We start from the raw sequence: 26,348 nt of genomic DNA, 5'->3' as shown, positions 1-26,348 counted from the left end.
TTCTCTGGTCTTTCAATGCTCAGCAACACACCTCCAAACTCCAGTCCTTTCTCCTTCCTCACACCACCCTGTCTGCATGAAGCAGGGTTTTTTTATTAGGTTCCTGACAGGGCCTTAGTTGACTACAGGGCTCCAATTAACCTGTAGTAACCTTCCCTAGACTACAGGGAACCATGTCTTAATTAGTTTAGGGCTTATATATCTCCCCTCTACCACTCACATATACTAAAATTGGAATGATACAGAGAAGATTAGCATGGCCCCTGCACAAGGATGACACGCAACTTTGTGAAGTGTTCCATTAAAAAAAACACTCTCCCACTGTCCCTTGGCCCTGCTGAATCACATATCATCCTTCGCCCCCCTGCTCAACACCACGGGGTTGGCTACTTGGGACAAGAGACAGTTGTCGTGACAGGCCAGCCGCATTGCCGTGTTGGCTTCTGGCACTATGCTGCATCCGGAAGTGGAAAGGTTGTAGAGATAGGAACCATCTAGTCCAGTGGTCTCCAAAGTGGGGCGCGCGCAACCCAGGGGGTGTGTCAGAGGATCCCAGGGGATGCACGGCAGGAGGAGCACCACTGGACGGCATTCCGCCATTTTTTTTTCTTCGGCGGCAGCTGTGAACACCTGCAGCAGGTCTTTCCCTCTGGCAGCACGCCTGCAGCAGGTCTTCCCGTCTTCTTTCTTCAGCAGCACGCCTTCGGTAGGTCTTCCGCTCTCCTTTCTTCGGCGGCACCGTGGGGGTGCGTAATCCAAAAACTTTGGAGACCACTGATCTAGTCACTTGTGCATTCCTCTCCTTGTTTGTGTGCATCCATTGGAGTGGAGTGTGGTCCATCACAAGGGTGAACTGCCGCCCAAGTAGGTAGTACCGTAGAATCTCTATGGCCCATTTAACTGCTAGGCATTACTTTTCTACTACAGCGTACCATTGCTCCCTGGGCAAGAGCTTCTGGCTGAGGTAAAGGATCGGGTACTCCTCATCCCCACCATTTGTGAAAGGAGCGCCCCAAGTCCTACCTCCAAGGCGTCTGTTTGTAGAATGAATTCCTTCTTGAAATCTGGGGCTATGAGCACTGGATGACTGCAAAGGGCCATCCTCGTGTGTGTGAAAGCTTCTTCTGCCACCTTGGTCCACTTAACGATCTTCGGGCCCCGAGTTCTTATCAGGTCTGTCAGAGGCGCTGCCCTTGGGGTGAAGTGAGGGATGAACCGGCAATAGTACCCCACTATCCCTAATAATGTTCTGACTTGGCTTCTTGTGGATCAGTTGGGGCCTCCACTTGCATTGTGTTGCCTCCACTTTGTTCCATTGGGGTTTCTTGGAACCCCTTCTGACTACATACCCGAGGTATCTGGCCTCGGCTAGCCCTATTGCACATTTGGATGGGTTAGCGGTGAGGCCGGCCTATCTAAGAGCATCTAATACTGCTTCCACTTTTCCAAGGTGTGTCTCCCAGTCAGGGCTATGGATTACTACATCTTCTAAATAGGCAGCAGCATACTTGGCATGGGGTCAAAGTAATCTGTCCATCAACTGTTGGAAAGTCATGGGAGCCCCATTGGATCCCGAAAGGGAGGACAGTATATTGGAAGAGGCCATTGGGTGTAGAGAAAGCGTTTTTTCCTTGGCGTCCTCAGCCAGGGGGATCTGCCAGTAACCTTTTGTCAAGTCCAAGGTGATCAAGTATTGGGCCTTGCCTAACTGATCCACCAGCTCATTGATACGTGGTATTGGGTAGGCATTGAATTGGAATACCTCATTTAATTTTCGGAAGTCATTACAAAATCTCAGGGTGCTGTCAGACTTGGGGACCAAGACAATAGGGCTGGTCCACTGTCTGTGGGATTCCTCAATCATCCAGAGTTCCAGCGTCTTCCTTACTTCCACCTTCCTTACTTCCTTCTTTTAGCCTAACCAAAAGAAGGTTGAGGGGAGATTTGATTGCTCTCTATAAATATATCAGAGGGATAAATACCGGAGAGGGAGAGGAATTATTTAAGCTCAGTACCAGTGTGGACACAAGAACAAATGGATATAAACTGGCGATTGGGAAGTTTAGACTTGAAATTAGACGAAGGTTTCTAACCATCAGAGGAGTGAAGTTTTGGAATAGCCTTCCAAGGGAAGCAGTGGGGGCAAAAGACCTATCTGGGTTCAAGATTAAACTCGATAAGTTTATGGAGGAGATGGTATGATGGAATAACATGATTTTGGCAATTAATTGATCTTTAACTATTCATGGTAAATAGGTCCAATGGCCTGCGATGGGATGTTAGATGGAGTGGGATCTGAGTTACTACAGAGAATTCTTTCCTGGGTATCTGGCTGGTGAATCTTGCCCGTATGCTCAGGGTTTAGCTGATCGCCATATTTGGGGTTGGGAAGGAATTTTCCTCCAGGGCAGATTGGAAGAAGCCCTGGGGGTTTTTCACCTTCCTCTGTAGCATGGGGCACGGGTCACTTGCTGGAGGATTCTCTGCACCTTGAAGTCTTTAAACCATGATTTGAGGACTTCAATAGCTCAGACATAGGTTTATCACAGGAGTGGTGGGTGAGATTCTGTGGCCTGCATTGTGCAGGAGGTCAGACTAGATGATCATAATGGTCCCTTCTGATCTTAATATCTATGAATCTATAATTTCTTCTCCTTTTGCCTCTGGTATACAATATGGTTTTATCATCATCCTTGCTCCGGGACAGGTGACGATGTGGTGTTGGATCAGCATCGTACAGCCTGGTTGTGTGGAGAATATGTCTTGGTTCCGCTGGTTCATCTCGACGACCTCTGTTCATTGTTCTGGGACTAATTTGGGGGATATCCTTAAGTGCCTTTATCTCCACCCCAGGCATGTCTCCTGATTGAGCCAGGGTTTCAGTAAGTTGACATGGTAGATCTGCTCTGGCCTTTGGCTGCCTGGCTGCGTCACCTTATAATTCACCTCCCCAATGGCTTCCACAATCTCATAGGGTCCACGCCAGCTGGCCAGGAACTTGCTTTCTGTTGCTGGTACCAGTAGCAGTACCCATTCTCCTGGTTGAAATTTCCATGTTTTTGCCCGATGGTTGTAGTGGGTTCGCTGGGCCTCTTGAGCTTTCATACTATGGGGGTCACTTGGGCTATTCATTTTTTCGTCTGGGCCACGTGCATGATGACGTTCTTCCCTGGGTTGGGTTGTTCCTCCCATTCCTCCTTCGCGATGTCTAATATGCCATGTTAGTGGCATCTGTATAGTAGCTTGAAAGGGGAGAATCCAGTAGATGCCTGGGGAACTTCTCGTATCGCAAACATCAGGTACGGTAGGAGGGTATACCAGTCTTTTCCAACTTGAGCCACCACCTTTCAGATCATGCTCTTGAGAGTGCGGTTAAATTGCTCAACCAGACCATCTTTTTGGGGATGATAGACCGAGATCCGCAAGGCTTGGATGAGGAGCAGGGTACATAAGACTTTCATTACTCTCGATATGAAGGGAGTCCCTTGCTCTGTCAGGATCTCCTTAGGGATGCCTACCCTAGCAAATACCTGGACCAGTTCTTTTGCGATTGCCTTGGACGTGGGGTTTCTTAGAAGAATGGCTTCAGGGTACCTTGTAACATAGTCCAGTGTGATGAGTATGCTGCAGTGGCCCCGGGCCATTCTTTCTAGTGGGCCCACTAGATCCATGGCTGTCCTTTCAAACAGGACTTCAGTTACAGGCAAGGGTACCAACAGGGCCCTTAACTGAGGTCAGGGCTATGTATCTGGCATTCTGGGCAGGAGGTGCAATAGCGCTGGACTTCGGCCCGTATCCCCCAGCCAGCAGAACCGCCTTAGGACTCTATCCAAGGAGTGTCTGCTCTTAAATGTCCCCTAAACAGATGACTGTGAGCTAACTTTGATATGGCCCTTTTGTAATTCTGTGGCACCAAGAACTGTTCTACTACTACTTCCCCCCGTATTGGCACTGTGACGGCTTCGGTCACAGAGACCCCCTTGAGGCTGTCACCTGATGTGCTAATGAACTCCGAGCCCATTTTCCCTGCCAGCTTGGGACTCCAGAACCCTGCCTTGTTGAGCCAGACATGCTAGTCGGCTGTAACACAGATCTAGGTCTGGTCCATGCCCCCAGAGTTGTAGACTTTAACCAAAAATTGCTCAGCAAGTCACCTATTTCCAGCACCCAGACACCCAGCTCCCAAAGGGATCCAAACACCAAATAAATCTGTTTTACTCTGTATAAAGCTTATACAGGGTAAACTCATAAATTGTCCACCCTCTAGAACAGTGATAGAGATGCACAGCTGTTTGCTCCCCCAGGTATTAATCACTTACTCTGGGATAATTAATAAACAAAAGTGATTTTATTAAGTATAAAAAGTAGGATTTAAGTGGCTTTAAGAAATAACAGACAGAACACAGTAAGTTACCAAGCAAAATAAAACAAAACACGCAAGTCTAAGCCGAATACGTTTAAAAAACTGAATACAGGTAAATCTCACCCTCAGAGATGTTCCGATAAGCTTCTTTCACAGACTAGACTCCTTCTTAGTCTGGGACCAATCCTTTTCCCTGGTACAGTTCTTATTAGTTCCAGCTCAGGTGGTAACTAGGGGATTTCTCATGACTGGCAACCTCTTTATTCTGTTCCATCCCCTTTTATATCTTTTTCACAAGGCGGGAATCCTTTGTCTCTCTCTGGGTTCCCACCCTTCCTTCTAAATGGAAAAGCACCAGGTTTAAGATGGATTTCAGTATCATGTGACATGTCCTGTGAGACTTCGTTACTCATTGGCACCCATGTATACAGGAAGGCTTACAAGTAAACAGAGCCATTTACAACCAATTGTCCTAGTTAATGGGAGCCATCAAGATTCCAAGCCACCATTAATGGCCCACACTTTGCATAGTTACAATAGGGCTTCAGAATAATACTTCATATTTCTAGCTTCAGATACAAGAATGATACATTCATTCATATAGGATGAACACACTCAGTAGATTATAAGCTTTGTAATGATACCTTACAAGAGACCTTTTGCATAAAGCATATTCCAGTTATATTATATTTACACTCATAAGCATATTTCCATAAACATAGGGAGTGCAACGTCACTACCCAGTACAACAGATCATGTTTGATTATATAGTATAGTCCTGGGCCTTTGGTTTTCCCTTTTACTAGCACTCCATTTACCTCTACTACCTCCTCCTTCTCTCTGGTGCTCTTGGCCTGGCTCAGTTGGTCTTGCCCCACTAACTTCCCTGAGACCAGTGTGACAGCACTCCCAGAGTCCACCAAAGCTATGATCTGTATGCTGTTCATCTTTACTGGCCTGGTGTACTCATGTGGCGCTGTCGTGACCCCCACCAGGCTGATTAGTCCACATTCGTCCCTGCAATCCCCCAGATTGCATTGCATGGGCTCCTCCCTGTTGGGGCAATGGACTGCTATATGCCCCAACTCCCCACGCTCATAACAATGATATCTCATCCCAGAGGTTGCCCTCTGTCTTGGTTTCTCTGACCCTCTCCCCCAGCCCTCTGCCCTTGGATCCCCAGACCCCTTCAGGGCCTTAGGCCGCTCTTTGGTATCTGTTCTTCCAGCTATGGCTTTCTTGGATTTCTTGATGATCCGGGCCTCAGGGTCGGGAACGCTATGTTTCACCTCCTGGGGTTGCAAACAGGTCACAGGCTGTCAGTTATCTCTCTATGAGGGTGACCAGTACGTCAAAGGTGGAGGGGTCATTCTGGCCTACCCAGGCTCAGAAGCCCCGAGGGTAGTCCCCTCATATAGCGGTCCAGCACCAGGAGTTCCATCATTTTCTCAGAGCTGAGGGCCTCTGGGTGTAACCACTCCCGGGCTAGGTGGATTAGGTCAAACAGTTGTGATCGTGGTGTCTTGTCTTTGCAATACTGCCATTCATGGTACCTCTGGGCTCACAAGACTGTTGATACCCTGGACCTGGCCAGGATCTCCGCCTTCAGCCGGGGGGTAATCTGCCACCTCCTCTGTAGTCATATCATAGTAGGCCTTCTGGGCCTCCCTGCACAAAAATGGGGCAAAGATGCCTGACCACTGGCCCTACTGTATCACATATTGTATAAACTAATGGCTTCCTGAACCGAGAAAATGGAAATGTGAGGACACTCATATAATTGTTCCTTTTCTTTCTGGCTATCATTGTTTCAGGCTTGCCTTTTAATGGCAGTATTAAGGATGGAGTGTCAAATTGGTTATCATTTTAAGTGACAGAGAAACCTGCCTGAAGTACAATAACCTAAGTATTATTTTGCAAAAAAACTAATGTGGTGTATGTATTCCTTTTATAATGGTTTCTACATTATTTTCCCCCAGTAGGAACTGCCAGTGTATTGTTAGCATAATTTGTCTGAACCTGCAATGGAGTGTGATTCCAGAAAGTATCATTCTCGCCCCACCCTCACCACCAGTGATCGAGGCAGTTAGCCATCTGTGTATCCACTTTGGATTTTGGCTTTGTAGTGTTTTGTTCTAACTTGCAATTTAGAACTTTCACAAGTGGCTCCTGGTTTGCAGTCAGGTCCCCAGTGAGCAATCTGTTTAGTTTAATTTGGGTCACTCAGGAAGTATCAGTAAAACTAATGGCAGCAATTTAAACACTCCAATGATATGCTGTATGATGGGAACAGTGCCTGTAACTACCTTGGAACCTGATGTTTGTAAAATGCATTATTTGCTCTTGCACAGTAATGTACCATAATACTCATATTGGTACACTTGCCGGGTTTAGGCCTGCTGATCAGAAACCAAGTAAGGAAATATATAAAAATATTGGCCAAGATTTTCAAGAATGACTTGTGACTGAGTGCCTCAGTTTTTGGGTGCTACCCTTTAAAAGCTTGATTTTCGATTCCAGGCTGCAGTCCAGATCCGTGAGGGGCTGTGTCACCACCTGCTCCTCAACCGTGGGTGCCTCACCATGCTTTGCTGCTGTAGCTCCCAGCCCAGGCCCCTCACAAACAGCCTGATAGCACTCAGGTCAGAATTAATGATGTGCCACACCAGAGTGCCATGGAAATGAGGGTGTCTTACACAGAATTTAGCCCCGGGTTGCTGCAGAGCATACAGGGAAATTGAGCATAAGGCTATATAAATTACTTTTAAAAAAAAATCACATCACAATAATAATAATAATGTCTCTACCGTGATTCTCTCCATCAAACAAGGATCAGCTGTTAGAAGTCTAGATCCATCCTCTTTGGAACCCCCTTTCTGGTAGTTGAAAGCAGCTATCAAATCGCCCCTCATTCTTCTCTTCCGCAGGCTAAATAATCCCAGTTCCCTCTTCTCATAAGTCATGTGCTCCAGTCCCCTAATAATTTTTGTTGCCCTCCGTTGGACTCTTTCCAATTTTTCCACATCTTTCTTGTAGTGTGGGGCCCAAAACTGGACACAGTACTCCAGATGAGGCCTCACCAATGCCGAATAGAGGGGAATGATCACGTCCCTCAATCTGCTGGTAATGCTCCTACTTATACAACCCAAAATGCTGTTAGCCTTCTTGGCAAAAAGGGCACACATATCCAGCTTCTCGGCCACTATAGCTGCTTTCAACTATCTGAAACGGAGTTCCAAAGAGGATGGATCTAGACTGTTGTCAGTGGTAGCAGATAACAGAACAAAGACTAATGGTCCCAAGTTGCAGTGGGGGAGGTTTAGGTGGGATATTAGGAAAAACTTTTTCACTAGGAGGGTGGTGAAGCACTGGAATGGGTTACCTAGGGAGGTGGTGGAATCTCCTTCCTTTGAGGTTTTTAAGGTCAGGCTTGACAAAGCCCTGGCTGGGATGATTTAGTTGGGGATTGGTCCTGCTTTGAGCAGGGGGTTGACTAGATGACCTCCTGAGGTCCCTTCCAACCCTGATATTCTATGATTCTAAGTCCTCTTCCTCATTATGGAATCTCTGTCCTTAGGTGATTGATGAAAGGCAGCTACATTAGTCCCTTCACCCTCACCTGTTTATGCCACCTGGGATCCTAGTGCAGTACCCCTATGGTGTGCTTGGGATTTCTGTGTGTGTGAATCAAAGACAGCATATAGTCATTATGTGTACAGGAGAGATTTGTTTGAAGTTGTAGATGGTTTTGGTCAGATTTTCAAGTCATCACCACCCACAATTAGGGCCAGAGTTTCAGAAGAACTTGGCACCCATTGTACTTTTAAAAATCTGGCCACTTAATTTTGTGCCCAAATGGGAGCTGAGCTCTTAAAAATCTGACTTCAATAGGTTTCAGAGTAGCAGCCGTGTTAGTCTGTATCCGCAAAAAGAAAAGGAGGACTTGTGGCACCTTAGAGACTAACAAAAAGTCCTCCTTTTCTTTTTGACCCAATAGGGTTTATTCTCCCATCATTGAAGTCATGAGAGGCAGTTACCTGCACAAGATCCCACAGAATGAACAAAATGTAGGTTCTCTACTGTGTGGAACCCCATCTTTATTACACTGTGGCTGGTAGTCAAACATTTTGGGTGCTGTAGGGGTCTTGTTCCTCATGTTGGAGGATAGAATGCTTTGTCTTTAGAAGCGTGGGTTCAGTCAGTTGGCTTGATTGGGTTTATAGTAAACTCTTGTCAGTTATGACCCAGCTATGCAAGTCTGATCTGACTGTAATGGTGGCTGTCTGTCTGAGACTTCACAGCTAAGGATGGTGACTTAAAGTAACCACATGAGAGGCAGGTTTAGAATTAGGTGAAAGAAAGGATGGGTCCAGAAAGCGTGGGCAAAGAATGCACTCAAACTGGTCTGAATTTGTCACTGATTTCCATTGTATATGGAAAAGCATGAAGTTACTTAGCATATACTTATAGCATATACTTAGTATATATCAGATTGGGGAGCCCTATAAGTGAGACTGCACTTGGATACCAGGGTGTTCCCAGCATAAACAAACATGTAATAACAATGAGTCAGTATGGTTATAAAATACTACTACATGGTAACTTGAGCAAGAACTTGTGGTTTGTTAGTTATTAATCTTGCTACACAGTTTTTCCTTAGCGTGCTGTAAATATTTAGGCAGCAGGAAATGTGGTCAACTGAAATAAAATGTGTGCTTTTCTTGTACCAGTTGGCATTAGCAGGTGTTAGTTTCATTAATTTAAACTGAAAGCAAACACCTCTTTAGAGGATGTGCTTAGAGCCATGTACTGCTAAGGAATTGGTGACTTTAGCCTCCAATGACCAAAGTGCTCATTCAGACACAGTGTAAGGGTTCTGCACTAGGATACTGCATCATTATCATTCATGTAAGAGATGGCCTAAAAAAAAATCCTGAATCCAACCACCCCTGACTGTTGTCATGCTTGAATTCTAAATTTTGGAAAGAGTCCTTTGTTTTATAACAGACTGAACCAAATGTAGATTAAATGCTGAATTTGGGGATGCTCTACAAAATAACCAGGTCCAAATTTTGCAAATGACTCCTGTATTTAAAGTAATCTGATACCATAGAACGACCCTCCCACCCCAATCTTATGAGGAGCTGAAATCCAGATTTTGAGATGTGGGGCTCATCTGTAGTCAGCATTTTAACTACTTTTGAAAGATAGGAACTGAGACATCTGTAAAAATTAATAAGTCACCTTCCAGAATAACTCTATGACTTTTCCAGCTGTTGGCTGCAAGGCTTCCTGTTGAAATAACTCTGGTCTGATGTAAGTTTAAAACAATACAATTATGGTAACTGAAAATATGTTTTTTTCAGTTCTGTGCCATTTTTAGTTTTCTTTATAATTCCAGATATATCTACCTACTGTTGCGTCTCTGGAAGGTCAGAAAATGTGTTACTAAATATTTAAAACTTTATTGACTCTTACAGTCAAGTGATTACAGCTGATAAAATGGTATATTGATCATAGTCTGTAGTTGTTTTCTGCACTGTGTGTCTAATTTTGGTTTATCCTCATAAGTGATCTAAGTACTGTTGATCCTGCTCCCCTTCAAAAACCCAGTTGACTTGAATGATGCAGAAACAAGTTCCATAATGTTGGGTCATGTTATACTTTATTGCAACCACAATAATATGCAATCTGGACATTGTATCATATTTGCCATGTATGTGAAGGAACCAAAGTCGTGAAGGACCCACAAATCATGTCTTGAGCTCTCATTTATGACTGTAGGGCTATAGAATTCAAAAGTTTAGTTTAGGCATCTCTTTGTGATAAAATTCATCTGGACAGAATAATACACTAAGCAAAAGTATGCAAGCCAACAGACTATCAGACGGAGACTAAGAATAACTGGGTGATTTTCAGAATAGTTTTGTAGAAAATAATGTCTTCATTTTTAATAAAGTTTTAAAAAAGTCAAGCTTCTTTTTATCGCATATTTGAAGTTTATATGAGCTAGTAATGAAGGCAGGGCTACGATTGCTTCTGTGTATTTTTTCCCGGTGTATGCTAGAATTTCTATGTTGTAGCTCAACTTCAGAATACAACATTATAGAAGGAGTACAAACAAAACATATTAGAAATGTCAATAAGTTAATAGAAAATTAAGGAAGGAAAAGACTTCTTAGATCATCTGCTCCGTTTCAGGGTCAAGGCAGGATTGTTTCCTACAGCTTACTTTCCAGTGCTTCCTGCTGGTCAGATTTAAATGACACAGACAATAGGAAACTATTCTGAAATCTATTAGATATTTTTTATTATTTTGTTTCTATATTTGTATGCCAAGGATTTGTAAGCATGTTAATACTTCCTAAATAAATAAATGGTATATAGAAAGATTTCTTACAACAAATGGAACCTCATGTAACACTTTTTTAAATTAAGGTCTGTTTTTTAGAGGTGCTGAGCGCTGACAACTCATAGTAATTGTGGGTGCTCAGCAGTTCTGAAAAATCAGACCCAAGGTGCCTTCAAGTTAGGTTTCCAAAACTAGAGGCACCCAAATCTGTGGACACTTTTGAAAAATTTGGCCTTAATCTTTCAGGTGTGTCTACTCCAGTCTTACTGAGCACAGATGCTCCAGTTGATGGGACAGTTGTCCTATAAAGACCTAAGCTTGTTGGTCCAGAAGATGTTTAAAAAGAATCATTTAACACCTCTAGAAATAGACAACCTATTTCTGTAACTACTGTGCCAGTCAGCATCAAAGATTGTAATATTTTGTGGCCACTTTTTTAGTCACTTATGAATGGAGCTGGGCAGGAAATAGTTTTCCCATCCCACAAGAATTTGATAATTTTAAAAAAATTACTGTCTTGAAATTGGACGAAAAATCAATATCAGATTTTTGCAAATATGCAATCCAAAAAACCTTCAGTTTGGGTCAAAACAATTTATTTTGATTTTGGCCTTTTTGAAATCTTTTTTAGTCTAATTTCCTAAAATGTTGTCTCAGAAAATCTGCACTGTCTTGCTTATGAAGACTCCGACTCGTGTCCAAATCATGGATGGCCCTCCACAGGACTATGGGTGCTCAGTGCCGCTGAAATCAGGCCCTTATCTTTGATCTGTGAGTCTCCATCTATGAATTAGAATAATACTCACCTCCTTGCAGGGGTATTGGAAAGATTAATGCTGGTGCAGTGCTTTGAAGATGTAAACCACTATATACTTTCTAAATATGTTTAAATGAGAGCTACAAATATATACATATATATATATATATAATATATGTGTGAATATATATATGTATATATAATATATACATTAACTTAATACAGAAGCAGGGTTATTTTTCTGTTAAGTAAATTCAAATTGAGCATTTGGTTTACATACTATTTCTAGAAAAATATTTTGTCTGACAGAAGAGAAAAATAAACAGTGGTATACTAGTAGAATTATTTCTGAATACGTCTTCCATGAATCCTTAGCAGCTCTTTAATATTCTTAAATGCTTGTATAGCGCTGTAAATATAGAAAGCATTTTAAAGAACATAGAGATTTGAAGAATTTACAATCTGATATGCACAAAACAGAACACAGGACCACCTTTGAGAAAGGAAAATAAATATCAGTGCTGAAGTTAACCTAGGAAGGATTAATGGAAGTGGATTTTAAGGAAGAATTTAAAGACAGAAGTGGGAGACACAATGTAGTGGCAGCATAAAAGACAATATGAAGGCAAGGGTAGGAAAGAGGCTGATTGCTAATCTACTAAATAAAGGATTGCAGTCAAGAAAAAAATCGATTTTTAAAAACATTCCAACTTTGGTGCCTTCTGTGATGTCCATGAAAGAGTTAAGCAGCTAAAAGTTGCATTGTTTCACATGGTATGTATATGCCAGTGAGTGTTCTCTGATGAGTGAGTTTTTGTAAATTAATATCCTGCTGGAGTGCTGTGGTGGCTGGAGTTACTTTGGAAGTAGTAAAAGTTGGAGTTATCTCACCTGCTTATGTAGTTTCAGTTAAGCTAAGTGGAATGAATTTCTTACTGTTAGTAAAGTCAGTTTTGTTTCGCTAGGTACCCTCCCGACTCTTACTCCAAACACAATAGAAAAGTTGTTTAAAATAAATAAATCAAGTAAATAAAGCTGGTACTTGTTACTAGGATTTATCATGGTAAGTGTGGAAGATTAATAAACAGGAAACGAGGCAAGCTATTTTAGAAAAGGAAGTAACGTTGAAGTATTGAGACAGCAGCATTTGGTTGGACTGCGAAATTCTTAAAACATGTGCGGTGATTAAGGAATACAGTGGGTAACCAAGGACATCATCTTCTCATTAGAATGACAGAGCAATAACAAGCAGTACCTATGGTCTTCTCAATGAAGCTTTGATGTACCGTTGAGAGAGAAAGTCAAGCACATCCCAGGGAGACAGAAATAATGTAGAGGAGTTGGCTGATTGTCAAGATCTTTTGAGTGGATACAATAGCTCTCCGAAACTCCTTTCTCCTAATATAAACAAGGATATGGTGAAATCAGCCCCATGGAGGACAAAGAGGATTTCAAAACCCCAGCTTAGTGATATTTGATGTCAACACTTTTATTTCATAGTGAATTAAACTATAGTTGCATGCTGTACAGAAATCTCACTCAAATATTACTTAGTTCTGACAGTTCTGCTAATTAGAGTTAAAAACAATACAAGTTTGGGGATCTTCCTCAGAAAAAAATGCTTTACTTGTTATGGCAAGTAGAGACTAAATTATTAAATATATTTAATATAAATTATTAAAGTGCAATTGTAGTAAAATAAGTGACTACAAAATGACAATATGCTCCATACTGTATTTATAGTTTTTTCCTCAGTGACTGTCATCAGATTCACTCTCTCAATTAAAAGTTGATTTTTCTAACTGTCATCCCTGCAAACTCAACCTGGGATTAGAAAAATCCAGGTGGTTCTTTCTACCTCTTTCACTGTGACTTGTAATAGAGATTCTGCAATCATAACTGACAGTTTTACGGATTATGCATGAGGCAGAATAGGTGTGAGCTCACTGGGCCATCCTGTATCCATGTTGACTCTGCAGGGCCAAGGTATAAAATCCTTGTGTTTTCCCCCCAGAAAACAAACATAAATGACTCAAGCAGTAGATTTGCTGAGTAAGGAGGTGTCCTTTTCATCTTCACTCTTGTAATTGCAGAACTTTTTTGAAATACAAATCTAACTGTTTCCAGGATATAATTGTGGAGTATGGTATTGATTCTAAATTTGAACACTTCATACTATCTTTTATGCAACAGGTTCTCTCTCTGACCCAGAAGGAATCAGTGAAGCAAAACCTGCCAAGTATACAGGGAGTGGTTAATTGGCTTTAATAGTCCTTATTATCATTGTGTACAATGCTTAAAGGTGAAGGACAAAGCAAAACAAAATTTTTAACATTGCTTTTTGGTGATTTGATTTAAAAAAATAATTCTGCTTGGGTTTTTTAAGGCAGAAACACCAAGATCTTGATTCTGAGCTTGGCACATGGGGGAAGGGGAGATCAAAGAGGGTACAAAAAATCATCTCTTGGCCTTCCAGTTTCTGAAGACAACTGGGGGTATGTCTACACAGCAAAGAAAAACCTGTAGCTGACCCATTCTAGCCAACTCAGTCTGTCAGGGCTTGGGCTTTGTGGCTGTTTCATTGCTGTGTAGACTTCCAGGCTCATGCTGCAGTCCGAGCTCTGGGACCCTCCCCAGAATCGTTCATGAGTGGGGATAGAATATTTAGTGAGACCGTTTAAAACTAGGTTTTGAGAGGGGAGATTCTATTCCCGTCCCAAATTTAATTAAGAGTTGATGAGGCTTCCCTTCCAGTGATCCTATCCAAAGCCCTTCAAACTTGAATTTCCATTCACTTCAATGGGCTTTGGATCAGGGTCCAGCTTTCCTGTCTTCTGGTGTCCGCCAGCTAAAACAGGGAGGTCAGGAATGGATATTAGGGCTCCTAGGTATTGTGCTAATATAAATAATTAGTATTTCTGTTATTTCTTATTTAACTTGGTTTTTACAGCTTTGTTTGATGCTGTCTGTACATATTCATAAAGGAAAAGTATGTTTCCTTTGCAGTATGCCATTAACAAATCCACAAACAAGTAGCCATTATAGTAGCTGTGCCTTCACTTCCACAAAGGAGTTGGTGAGTGTATTTGCATAATCATAGGTCCACTGTACACACCTTTTTTACCACCAGTTGCTGCCGGACTACAAATCAAAGTGAAACAAATTGGACAATGAAAATGGACTAAACTTAAGTGTATGTGTATGTATAGACACACGCTGAAAAGTAAATTATATTTAAATATTTCACTTTTTTAATTAAAGATTTGTTAGTACACAAGTGAAGATTTTTAAAATATGATTTAAAACTAATTAGTTTCTCTTTAAATTATGGAGAAGAGTGAGAAATAAAGTTCTTGATTTTTATTCAAAGGGTTACATTTTTACAATTTGATAGCCTAGATTTTTCACCACATCTGCTTAGAGTACATATTTCTAACCTATTGTTGCCATGCCACCTCCTCAACACTGCTACAGAGAAGAAATTGGAACTTTTGAACATTAAAATCCCCACTTACACCTTTTCTTATTCCAGGATGCTTCTCTGTTTCTCAGATAACTAATCATAGTTTGAAAAACATTTTAAATACACTGGAACTGCCTATCTGGTTCTTATATTTGTGAATAAAGCTTGCAGCAGGAAGGTGGCTTATTGTGGTTTGAGTTATTAGAGCTTCCTGGAATAATATAGCCAGAGACTTGATTTAGAAAATTAAGATTACCAAGAAAGAAGTGAGTCAAACACAAGGGCAATATAAGCAACCATAAGTCACAAAAGGCTTTCTTTTGCAACCACTCATGCAAGCACAAACTGAAGTAGGAGATTGAATTCTAGGGAATCTTTGAGTTACTTCTTTAGTTTATTCTATATCGCTTCACCACTCATCTGTTTTGGTGATTGAAATTAATTGGGTTTACCTTTGTTCCAACTTTTCATCTCAATCAGGCTTTTTGTCCTGCTCCTTTTCTGAGATGCCCATACTGTAGGAATCCCTCTGAAGCAATTTAAAGACTCTTACATACTTCCTATTTAGACCCACCACCCCAGATTCTCAGTTTCCACCTACCTTCCTGGGTACTTAGGTTGAGAAGCATTTATTTTGAGATTTACAAGCACCCTGAATGCAGGTACAAAAAATATGAACCAAACCAGTTTATTGACAAATGCCATGTGGATAAACTCCCACCTCAGAATGAAGCTCTATACATTCCTCATGATCATCACACCTAGGCCATTCTGTTTAGTCAGCTTTATTGTCCTGAAGGGTAACAAGACTAAGGGTGTCTACACTTAAACAGTCCAGTGACACAGCTGTGCTGCTGTAGTGCTTCCCAGTAGACACCACGTACGCTGACAGGAAGGATTCTCCCATTGGCGTAGCAACACTGCATTAATGGAAAACTAGTGTCCAGGTGAAGTAGAGGTTGTCTGGCAAGTGTAAAGCAGTTTTAAAGTGAGCGTAAAAATAATCTGTGCCCACTTGGAGGTCACTTGGAAAGCAGTCTGAGTGTAAATAGGAATCGGGCCTAAGAGGTGTTATCTTGTCAAATCCTATATCACTGTTCTGTGAGATGACTATTTCTGTTCATATCAAATCACTGATGTAGAAGATTTTTGATTCATTCTATCTCATGGATATCGGTGCAGAAAAGTGACATCTGCTTGCAGTTTCATCATTATAGGGAAGGAGAGAGGACACATAATTTAAGGGTTATTGCAGTGTTGGCTCGCATTTCTAGAACTTGATATCAATGTCTCTTTACAATGTTTTTAGTACTTGGTACAACTTGGCAGTAATGAGTCTGACAGCCTGTTCACTTTCAGTTAGAGTGAGCCACCTCTATGTTGTAGAGCAAGCATAATCTGCTATTGGTCCCTAGGAGTTGAATTGGATTAATTTATAGGTCTTTTTTTAATCTAAAAGTTTGCTGATGCTTGGAAATACTGTATATAAACAAAAGATTCTCAGACTCCAGGCCTGTAGAATTTGACCTTGATTAGTTGTTTGCAAGCAGAACATTGTGATTCTAACCCCATTACCATTAAAGAACATATATTTCAACAACTTTCAAGACAACCTCTTTTACACCTGTAATAAACACATTGGGCTTAAGAGAAGGGAATGTTTTGCAGGAATAAAAACTGCCAAATTTGGACAACTCTTGAAGTGCTATTCTACCCTGAACAGACACACAATAACAATGCTATTGTGAGGCTCTTTGTTCATTGTCTGTCAATTATTTCTATATAATCAATTAATTTCATAAATAAAAAGCAGAGGGTTTTTTGAGTGTGAGTCTTGCAAACTCAGTTTGGGATATGAAAGTTAATCTGCTCACATTTCAGCACCACTGCTAAAGGTTCTGCAAACCAACTTGCTCACTCTCTGGCAGCTTGCCTGTGCAGTGGTAAAAGGAACAAAAAGTAATGAAACTTATTGTTCTCACTTTAATGAGCAGGAATGACTAAATGCACCCAAGAAGCAGATCTGGTGAGTAAAAAGGTGCCACTCTTATGCCGTCACTTATCACTTTAAAGTGCAGTTCTGTGGTGCTAATGTTTGAATTCCGTCCCCTAAGGGTTAAAATTCAGATTTTTCCAATAGTCGCCTTCAGCTCTATGCCCCAGTCATACGTGCATACAACTAGGGCAGTACAGCCAATACTTTTGCTTGTGTTTATTGGCTCTTTCCTGCTATAGATGAGGCAGAGTTATAGTTATGCTTTCAGAGCTATTTATACCCTTCTTTGTATGTGTGTAATACTTATCTGGCAAGGGGGACCACCCGTCTGCCTCTCATTGGACAAGGAAGCACAGATGCACTAGGAAGAGAGTGACCCACATGGTGAGTGACCCGTGACCCTCATGTACATGAAGAGGTTCATGTCTTAGAGAGTGCATGTATTAAGGGACTAGGTGAATCAACTGGAGATGAATGAGTCACAGAGAGGCATAATGCATTGGTGTCCCAGATCTCTCTCAAAAGTGGAATGTGTAGGAAAGGGGACAAGTCACCAGCAGTACCCTCCTCCCCCTTCAGTCTTGCTTTTATATTAGGGAGGAGGAAGGAAGACCCAAGTAACTGCCCTTGGAATATGCCCTGATTTGGAATCTGGTAGTGCATTTGACCTCCTGTGTATTTTTAAATGTATAATTTAGTGGGCTGTGGTCAAGACTAGTTGTCTGGAACTCCAGAGTTCTAATTCCATCTCTCTTACATGGACTTTTTTTGAGACCTGGGGCAAATTATTTCACCTGTATACACAAGTTTCCCCAAAACTGCGATAGGGGATATAATACTTATATCACATATGTGACCAGATGAGTTGTGAAGATTCATTCATTAAATTTTCTTAGTGACCTCCAATACTCTCTCTCTTAATCTGGACTAAGATGCAGTGCAACAAAAATCCTCTGGCCATATTTCATCATCACTTTCATTTCAGGCTATGATGAGATCCAGATCAGCCAGTTGCTGCGATGTAAAGTTTGTTATCTATTCTAATTAAAGCTCTCATGATTCTGAACTATGCAGGAGGTTGCAGGCACCAATAACAAAATAAGCATCCCTCAAATTTATTTCTGAATGTCTTCCTGCCTGCTACCACCTCATTGTTACAAAACTGACTGCCGGTGTGCAAAAAGTGAGGCAGGCATGCTCTCTATCCCAATGACTTTGCTTGTGGCTCTGCAGATTTTGGATGATATTAAAATATATTACCCCAGGCACCCTAGACTTATGAAAGTTAGAATAAATAATATAAGGATGAAGTTCAAGTGAATGTCAAGCTTCTTAATGAAGAGGTAACATGAAAGTATTTGGAGTTTTGTTTTGATTGCCAATGAACCTATTCTCCAGAGCACTCACTCATAGGTTTTAGTGGACCTTACGAAAGAGAACTGTTGAGTCTCTGTTAACTTAATAATGACTAAGACTAGATCAAAGAACTGGCCTAGCCTCTCTGTGGACTCCAGTGGAGAATCCCCATGGTCCTTTTGATTCCTGCGTGAGGGAGATGGGGAAGATTGTGCCCCCAGGAATCACTCTAGCAGTTTGCACCCAGAAGAACTCTAATGTAGGAAATATGTGAGCCAGTTTTGTGCCCCATAGATTTGGTCAATTCGGTCATATTCAGTCTTAAGCTGAGACTTCAAGACCTACCTTTTAAATCACAGCCTGTTTTTGACCTTCATCCTCCTTACAGTTAGAGAGGGATCACTTACCCCAATGAGTTCTGCACGTGCCTAATGCTCTCGGCCTTTTATCTTTCATAAGCACCAAATTCCTTTTTAAAGCCAAGAGGGACAAATACTGATTCCATATACACTGGTGTAAAATAAGGGCCTCTCCAGCAGTGTAAGTCAGATTCCCCAATTCCCAGGCATATTCTTTAGCCAAAAGACTATCTTCATTAAAGGCATACTTTTGTGTTTGTGGTGGCACCAAGAGTTATTCATTGATAGATAAAGTAGATTTTTATTGTTGGTGTTAAGAATTGAGTTTTACTAATATTGAAGATGACCGTGTGCACTGAGAAATAGGAGCTCTTAACTTATAGTATCAAGGGGATTGGAGTTCAGAAACCAGTAAGTCTGTCCAGGTTGGAATGGAACTGTTAAGGGCCTTGTGATTAATTTAAAGGTCATTAGGCTGATTAATATTGTGAAAAAATGGGAAACAATTGGTGTAAATAAATGGAGACTTAAGCTGCGAGAAACAAGTGCTATTGAAATACTAAAGGGGTTGATGCTGGTGTTAAGGATGGGCTAACAGTTTTGGATTTAAATAAGAGCCATCTGAAGTTCAAGCCCAAACCAAAGTTTTTCTGATCTTCAAAAAAGTTTGGCTAATATTTTTTCTTTTCATGGACTTCCAAGCTATAGACAGAAATGGAAAGGTTGAAATAACAGGTTCTTGCAATATTTCTAGCTTAACTGGAAGAGACAAGTATTGCCCAAAATATTTCAGAGTAGCCTATTTTAATGAGATTTCTTATCCAGTTTTGCAGACTCATGAGATTCAGGCAAACATCCAATCTTTTGGATGTTTATCTGAACGTAGAACTAAATTCACCAGGGGCATAGGGAGAATTTGACCCCTAATCCAAGCTCTGAAATTAGAGGAGGAGGATATAAAACTATGGGTATAGTATAGGTAACATTAAAGATCATCATTTGACCTCATCTGTATCACATTAGGGTCCTGTGGTGGTTTCAGAGCTTAGGTATTGTTTAAAAAATGTATTTCCAATGCTAGCTGTATTGATGGCAGGCAAATACTACACAGTCTTTAACTTTAACGTTTCCTATTTTGTCAGCTTAGTTATCTTCTCTTAATTTTCTTTTATTGATTTTGACACTTTCATCATGTGTCACTGCTTCTTTCTCAACATTTTACAGTGATGACTGTCGTGGCACTCAGCGTATGCAGTGCTCATTGTTTCAGACATGTATTTTTGTCTGGGATTTGCTTTGTTAGAGTAAATATTTTTTCAGTTTTTTGCAGACTGAGAATCATACGAGGAATGAAGGAAGGGATTTTTCAAAAGTGCCTAAGTGATTTCAGAGCTTACCTCAATGTGGGGTGCTGCAGAAAATCCAACCCAAAAGCTGTAGTGTGTAAAGAAAGCTAATGACGCTGGAGATTTCTCCAGTGAAGAGGAAAAAACTTGATAGCATCTTTAAACCCTAAAGACCAAGTTCTGGCTCTACTTACAGAGTGTGTGTGTGTGTATAGTAAAAAGAAAAGGAGTACTTGTGGCACATAGAGACTAACCAATTTATTTGAGCATAAGCTGTTGTGAGCTACAGCTCACTTCATCAGAGGCATGTAGTGGAAAATACAGTGGGGAGATTTTATATACACAGAGAACATGAAACAATGGGTGTTACCATACACACTGTAACGAGAGTGATCAGGTAAGGTGAGCTTTTACCAGCAGGAGAGAAGGGAAAAAAACAAAACAAAAAAAACCCCAAAACCTTTTGTAGTGATAATCAAGGTGGGCCATTTCCAGCAGTTGACAAGAACGTGAGAGTATTTCTTTTCTTTTTGTGGATACAGACTAACACAGCTGCTACTCTGAAACCTGTGTGTATAGTGAGTCTCTGAATTTTTCTTTCTGTACAAGGCAAATGCAGGCAGAACTGTGTGGATGGGAGAGCAGTGGGGGCTGCTACAGCTGGTGCTGAAAGGTGTTACCAAGTTCCTGTTTGCAGGTGTTCTTAGCTTCTAAGCCACCTTACAGCACCTCTAAGGAGTGCTGCTCAGCATGCCAAGCCTTGATATAGCACTGCAGAGTAAAATCTGCCTGTTCCTACAGAATTGCAACTGTGGCTGTGGGGAAGAGTTTACCTGCCTCTCTTAGCACTCCTAACACACTTTTACTCAACATGAGTCAGAATTTAGCCTTAAGTATGGCAACTTACGATTTTTTAGGATATGCAAATCAGAGGGGAAACAATAGTGTAAAAGTCTCCAGGGTAGCTCAAGAGAAATTAATAAGGAAGCAATGAATTTCAGAGAACAAGCTGTGCTCTATTTAAAGTGCTGTATAACCTGTTTATGTTAATAAAAGCAAGTACATTTAATTTGTCTTGTGGAATAAGTTTCAACTATTTGAGCACAAAAGGACATGCTGTACCCTAGTTCAAATTACTCACAGTTTTCATAAGAGTGTCCAGCATACAACTCTCACTTAATATACCCCAGACACTCGTTTTAACAAATATCCAAAACCTAACCACAAAGGAAGACAAGGTGTACAAGATGAGGTAGGGTGCTCTGTTAAAATGTGTTCAGCTAATAAATTAATAAATATGTAGAGTGAGTTCTCAAAATTTAATGGTTTTTTTAAAGCACCCTGGAGAGGATGGGGTGTACTGGGTTTGAGGAGGAATTCTGATAACATAAAGGAGAACTCTTCAGCTTCCATTCCAACATCCTGGATTTTGATGGTTCTTATTCTCTTGTTGGATTCTGAAATCCAAAGCCAATTAGCTGATGATGGATGGAAAGAAAAAGAATCCAAGGACCCATAATCTGCTCCACTGAGAATAACAAACTGCAGATGTAAGAAATTTAAAAGAGCATATTTATAAAGAAGAGAAACCACCTTTCATTAGTTGGGAATTCTAGAACCCTCCCTGCCTCAAAGGGATCACCAGTATATGGGCGTGGCTACACTTGCAGATGTAGAGCGCTGTGAGTTAAACCCGCCTTCGTACAGCACAGTAGGGAAAGTGCTGCAGTCTGCGCACACTGACAGCTGCAAGCGCACTGATGTGGCCACATTTGCGGCACTTGAAGCGGCATTGGGAGCAGTGCATTGTGGGCAGCTATTCCACAGAGCACCTCTTCCCATTCTGGTGCTGTGGCTTGTGGGAAGGGCCGGAGAGTGCAAGGCATTCTAGGACCTGTCCCAATGCCCCGTGATGCATCGGTTTGCATCCCACGATTCCCTTTGCTTCCGTCCACATTTGGCGCCATCTTTTACGGTTTTTGTACTGCGCGCTCTGTCTTCCCTTTCGGTTTGCGGGAATGGAGCCCGAACTGCTGAGGAGGATGCTCACAAGTCTCGCCAGTGCGTCATGTGTGGCAGTCAAGTTATTCCTTAAGATCCAAAGTGACAATGAGGACTCCGACGATGATATCAATTCGAGTAACGCAAATGACACAAGTTTGCTTGTGGCATTCACTGACATGGTCACCACCGTGGAACGGTGCTTTTGGGCTCAGGAAACAAGCACTGAGTGGTGGGATCACATCATCATGCAAGTCTGGGATGTCGAGCAGTGGCTGCAGAACTTTCGGATGAGAAAAGCCACTTTCATGGGACTGTGTGGGGAGCTCTCCCGCACCCTGCGGCCCCAGGACACAAGATTGAGAGCTGCCCTGACAGTGGCGAGGCGGGTGGCTATTGCAATCTGCAAGCTGGCAACTCCAGACAGCTACCGATCAGTCGCTAACCAGTTTGGAGTGGGGAAGCCGACCGTTGGAATCGTGTTGATGCAAGTTTGCAGGGCCATTAATTGCCTCCTGCTCAGAAGAACCATGACTCGAGGTAACGTGCATGACATTGTGGCTGGCTTTGCACAAATGGGTTTCCCTAACTCTGGAGGGGCGATAGATGGGACTCATATTCCAATTGTGGCACCAGCCCATCTAGCCTCCAAGTACGTTATTCGGAAGGGCTATTTCTCTATGGTTCTCTATGCGCTTGTGGATCTCCATGGGTGTTTCATTGACATTAATGCAGGCTGGCCCGGAAAGGTGCAGAACACTGGCCTGTTCAGGAAGCTGCAAGCCAGGACTTTTTTCCCAGACCAGAAGATCACCGTAGGGGAAGTCGAAATGCCCATTGTGATCCTTGGAAACCCCGCTTACTCTTTGATGCCGTCACTCATGAAACCCTACACAGGGAGCCTTGACACCAGCAAGGAGCGGTTCAACAAGAGGCTGAGCCAGTGCAGAATGACTGTGGAGTGTGTTTTTGGTGTTTAAAGGGTCGCTGGCGCTCTCTGTATGGGAAGCTAGACCTGGCCGATAACAGCATCCCCGTGGTTATATCCGCGTGCTGTACCCTCCATAACATTTGGGAAGGGTAAATGATTCATTCAGGCATGGAACTCGGAGGTTCAACACCTGGAGGCTGAATTTGAACAGCCAGAGAGCAGGGCTATTAGAGGGGCCCATTGTGGAGCTGCAAGGATTAGGGATGCCTTGAAGGAGCAATTTCAGGCTGAAAGCCACCAGTAATATCTAGTGTGGTGCCCTGCACGGGAGTGAAGTGGAGTAGGAATCTGTGTTTGCTACTTATGATACACTGATTTGCAGTGCCTGTTGCTTTCCTGGACTAAGGTTTCTTTTATGTTCTGCAATAATAAAGAATGCTTTCAAAGCCAAAAAATCAATTTATTGAAAAGAAACACAACACAACTGCTTGAGAAACACAAAGGGCAAGGGGTTGGGGTGGGAACAGTACAATCACAGATTTGCATGTGTCCTGTCTGGAGTGCTGTGCAATGCGTGCTGCACTTCAGGGTGGCTATACTGCATAGTGATGGGGGTTGAGTGCAGTGGGTAAGGGTCGTAGTTTTCAGGGCTGGGTGGTGAAGCTACAGGTGTTGGAGGCAGCTGGTGGTGGTAAGAACCTGGAGGTTGGGGAAAGTGGGTTGGAGGTGACATGGAAGCACAAGGGAAAGAGTTTGGGGACAAGGGCTGCAGGGGGTTGGGGGCGCGCACGGTAGTGCTCCGACTGCATGGCTACGAGCACCTGGATAGAGTCCGCTTGACACTCCATTATGCGTGCTTTGCTACCAGAGCACTGCGCTTTTGTGCCAGCGCTCCTCATTCTGCTGGCAGATCCTCCTTTCACTGTCCCGCCACTCCTGCACTTTTTGATTTTCATTAGTTGAATGCTGCATGACTTCATGCAGCATGTCCTCTTTGCTTTTACGTGGCCTCTTCCTTATTCTTTGCAGCTTCTCGGCCATTGATAACACGGACGGATGAGATCTCAAGGTTGCATCTGTAAAGGCAAAATGCAACACTTAACAGAGGTAGCATTGTTCACACCAGACAGAGCCATGATTCCCCCATACTTAAGGAGGGCAAGCACAGTCTACACAATAGCATAATTTGCCTGTCCCAAAGCGAGCGCACATAACCCCCAGGAACCCCAAAATGGTGAGTAAGCACAGGGTCAAGCATGACTGATTGTTTCACGGTTGTACTGTCATCTGGGTTTCTGTGCCTTGGGGAGAGCCAACAGCTGCAGGGGAGCCCTATACTGAATACTGTCCCCACATTTTCCACAGGAGTTCATCCTGCAAGATATCTCACTGCTGAGGGTGACCAGGGAAGGAAGGGAGGGTCTTCTACTACAATGCGGCTTCCACCCTGGCCCATATGCAGCTTGCCTGTGTGTAGCAATGTTCCCCCCATCCCTCACGGCACAGTGGCACGGACATGTTAGCCTGACTGGGACAAGGACCACAGTGGCTCTCCCACAAAACCTGCGCAAGCGCATTGCCCAAGTTCTGGGTGAGACCTTTGAAGAGATCACTGAGGCCAGTTACCGCGATGTAAGAGAGCACATCAACGCCCTGTTCCGCATCTAAGCATGCATGCAGCCCTAAGCCACCTCACCCCAAGAGCCCACACCTAATAACTTCCTTCCCAAAATAAAAGCCACTTACTGGGAACCTCCTCTGGTGTTTGTCCTTCCTCAAGTACCGGCCGCTGCAACCGGCTACCTTCCTCCTGGCTTGAGAACAGCTCCTGGGTGCATGCATCTAGGGATTCCAGGGTGTCTTCCTCCGCTGGAGCACCCTCGCTCCCGCTTTGCTCCTCCTCATTCTCCTGCCTTGTTGCACTGACCTCTGAGGTGTCCATGGTGGTCCCTGGAGTGGAGGTTGGGTCGCCCCCAAGTATCGTGTCCAGCTCTTCGTAGAAATGGCAGGTCGTGGGGGCAGCACCGGAGTGGCAGTTTGCCTCTCAGGCTTTGTGGTCAGCATTCCGCAGCTCCTTCACTTTAATCCTGCACTGCAGTGCGTCCTGGTCATGGCCCCTTTCCAGCATGGCCCTTGATAATGCCCGAAGATATAATTTCTGTGGCTGGAGCGCAGCTGGGACTGGACAGCTTCCTCCTCCCAAACATTGAGGTCCAGCACCTCGCCATTGCTCCATACTGGGGATTGCCTGGCGGGTGGAGGCATGTTACCTGGAAAGATTTGCTGAGAGCACTCCACGCCTAGCTGAGCAAACAGGAAGGGGATTTTCAAAATTCCCAGAGTATTTAAAGGGCCGGTCTGACGGTTGGTCACCTAAGGGCAGGGCAGCAGAGTTCAAAGTGATGACCAGAGTGGTTAGAACAGGGATTGTGGGATACTTCTGAAGGTCGATCACAGCGCACTAACAGACCAGGGCGTCCACACTGGCGCCGCAGCACTCCAGCGGTGGTGCAGCAAATGTTATTACACTCGCCGAGGTGGAGTAACAGCAGTGCTGTAGCCACGGAGACAGATCACTCTACCTGTCTTGCCAGTGTGGATGGGGAGTGAGCTAGGGTATCTGGGGCTCATTTATTGCGCTATAACTCGCAAGTGTAGCCAAGCCCTTTGTTTCTAATACAATGGCATTTGTTCTTGTTCTTAAAGATACATTGTTTGCCTTTAAGACTTTTCAACACAAAAGAGCAAATGCACGCTTTCTTTTGTGAAGTGAATCCTGAAGACTTGTGCAGCCTTAGCAGAGTTTTTTCTCCATGATGTAAATCTTCAGTGAAGGAAAAACATCCATCTGTGCTGAGTATTGTCATCCAAATTGTGTAGAAAATCCCTCAACCTCCATGGTTGACTTTTGTTCTTGTTTGTAAATTCAGCTCTGATTCGTCTTCCATTAAAGATAACCTTATATCACATTCTGTTAGGATAAACATTATTCTAGAAGAGTTAGGTTTCAAAACACATTTCATTTGTAAAGGCTGGTGTTGCAGTGTAGTGAAACAAACCAAGTGGGAAACTTGGCTCTGCTTGATATAAACAACTCCAAAAAAGAAAGAAGCACTAAATTTGGGAAAGAACTTGGGGAACTTGTTTCTTAAGTGTTCTGATAACAAAGTGGTTTGAGCTGTATTTATACCACAGTATCATTTCATAGGTAGGGTACCCTTTCTTGTACTTCAATCATTTATATTTTCAGATAACACGGTCTTGTTGTGAACAAACTTAAAAAAAAGTTAGCATGAATAGTACATCAGGGGCTTACTCCTACTCCCACTGAAGCTGGTGTCAAGACTCCCATTCATTTGAGTGGTTCAGGGTCAAGTTCTAATTTAGTTTGAGATTCTGAATGACATTTGAATATTCTCTCCTC

At 42.7% G+C, this 26,348-nt stretch overlaps 1 protein-coding gene and 1 pseudogene across 1 annotated transcript in view; both read left to right on the top strand.

The window, feature by feature from the left end:
- Positions 1 to 26,348, top strand: part of NIBAN1 (niban apoptosis regulator 1) — a 127,584-nt gene that overhangs the window by 34,796 nt on the left and 66,440 nt on the right. The gene's annotated exons all lie outside the window — the stretch shown is intronic.
- LOC140916677 (U6 spliceosomal RNA) lies at positions 216 to 308 on the top strand (annotated as a pseudogene).

The sequence above is a fragment of the Lepidochelys kempii genome, chromosome 8, assembly GCF_965140285.1.
Source record: "Lepidochelys kempii isolate rLepKem1 chromosome 8, rLepKem1.hap1, whole genome shotgun sequence".
NCBI lineage: Eukaryota > Metazoa > Chordata > Testudines > Cheloniidae > Lepidochelys > Lepidochelys kempii.
Note: the sequence above shows the minus strand (reverse complement) of the source record. Positions and strands in the feature narration are given on the sequence as shown.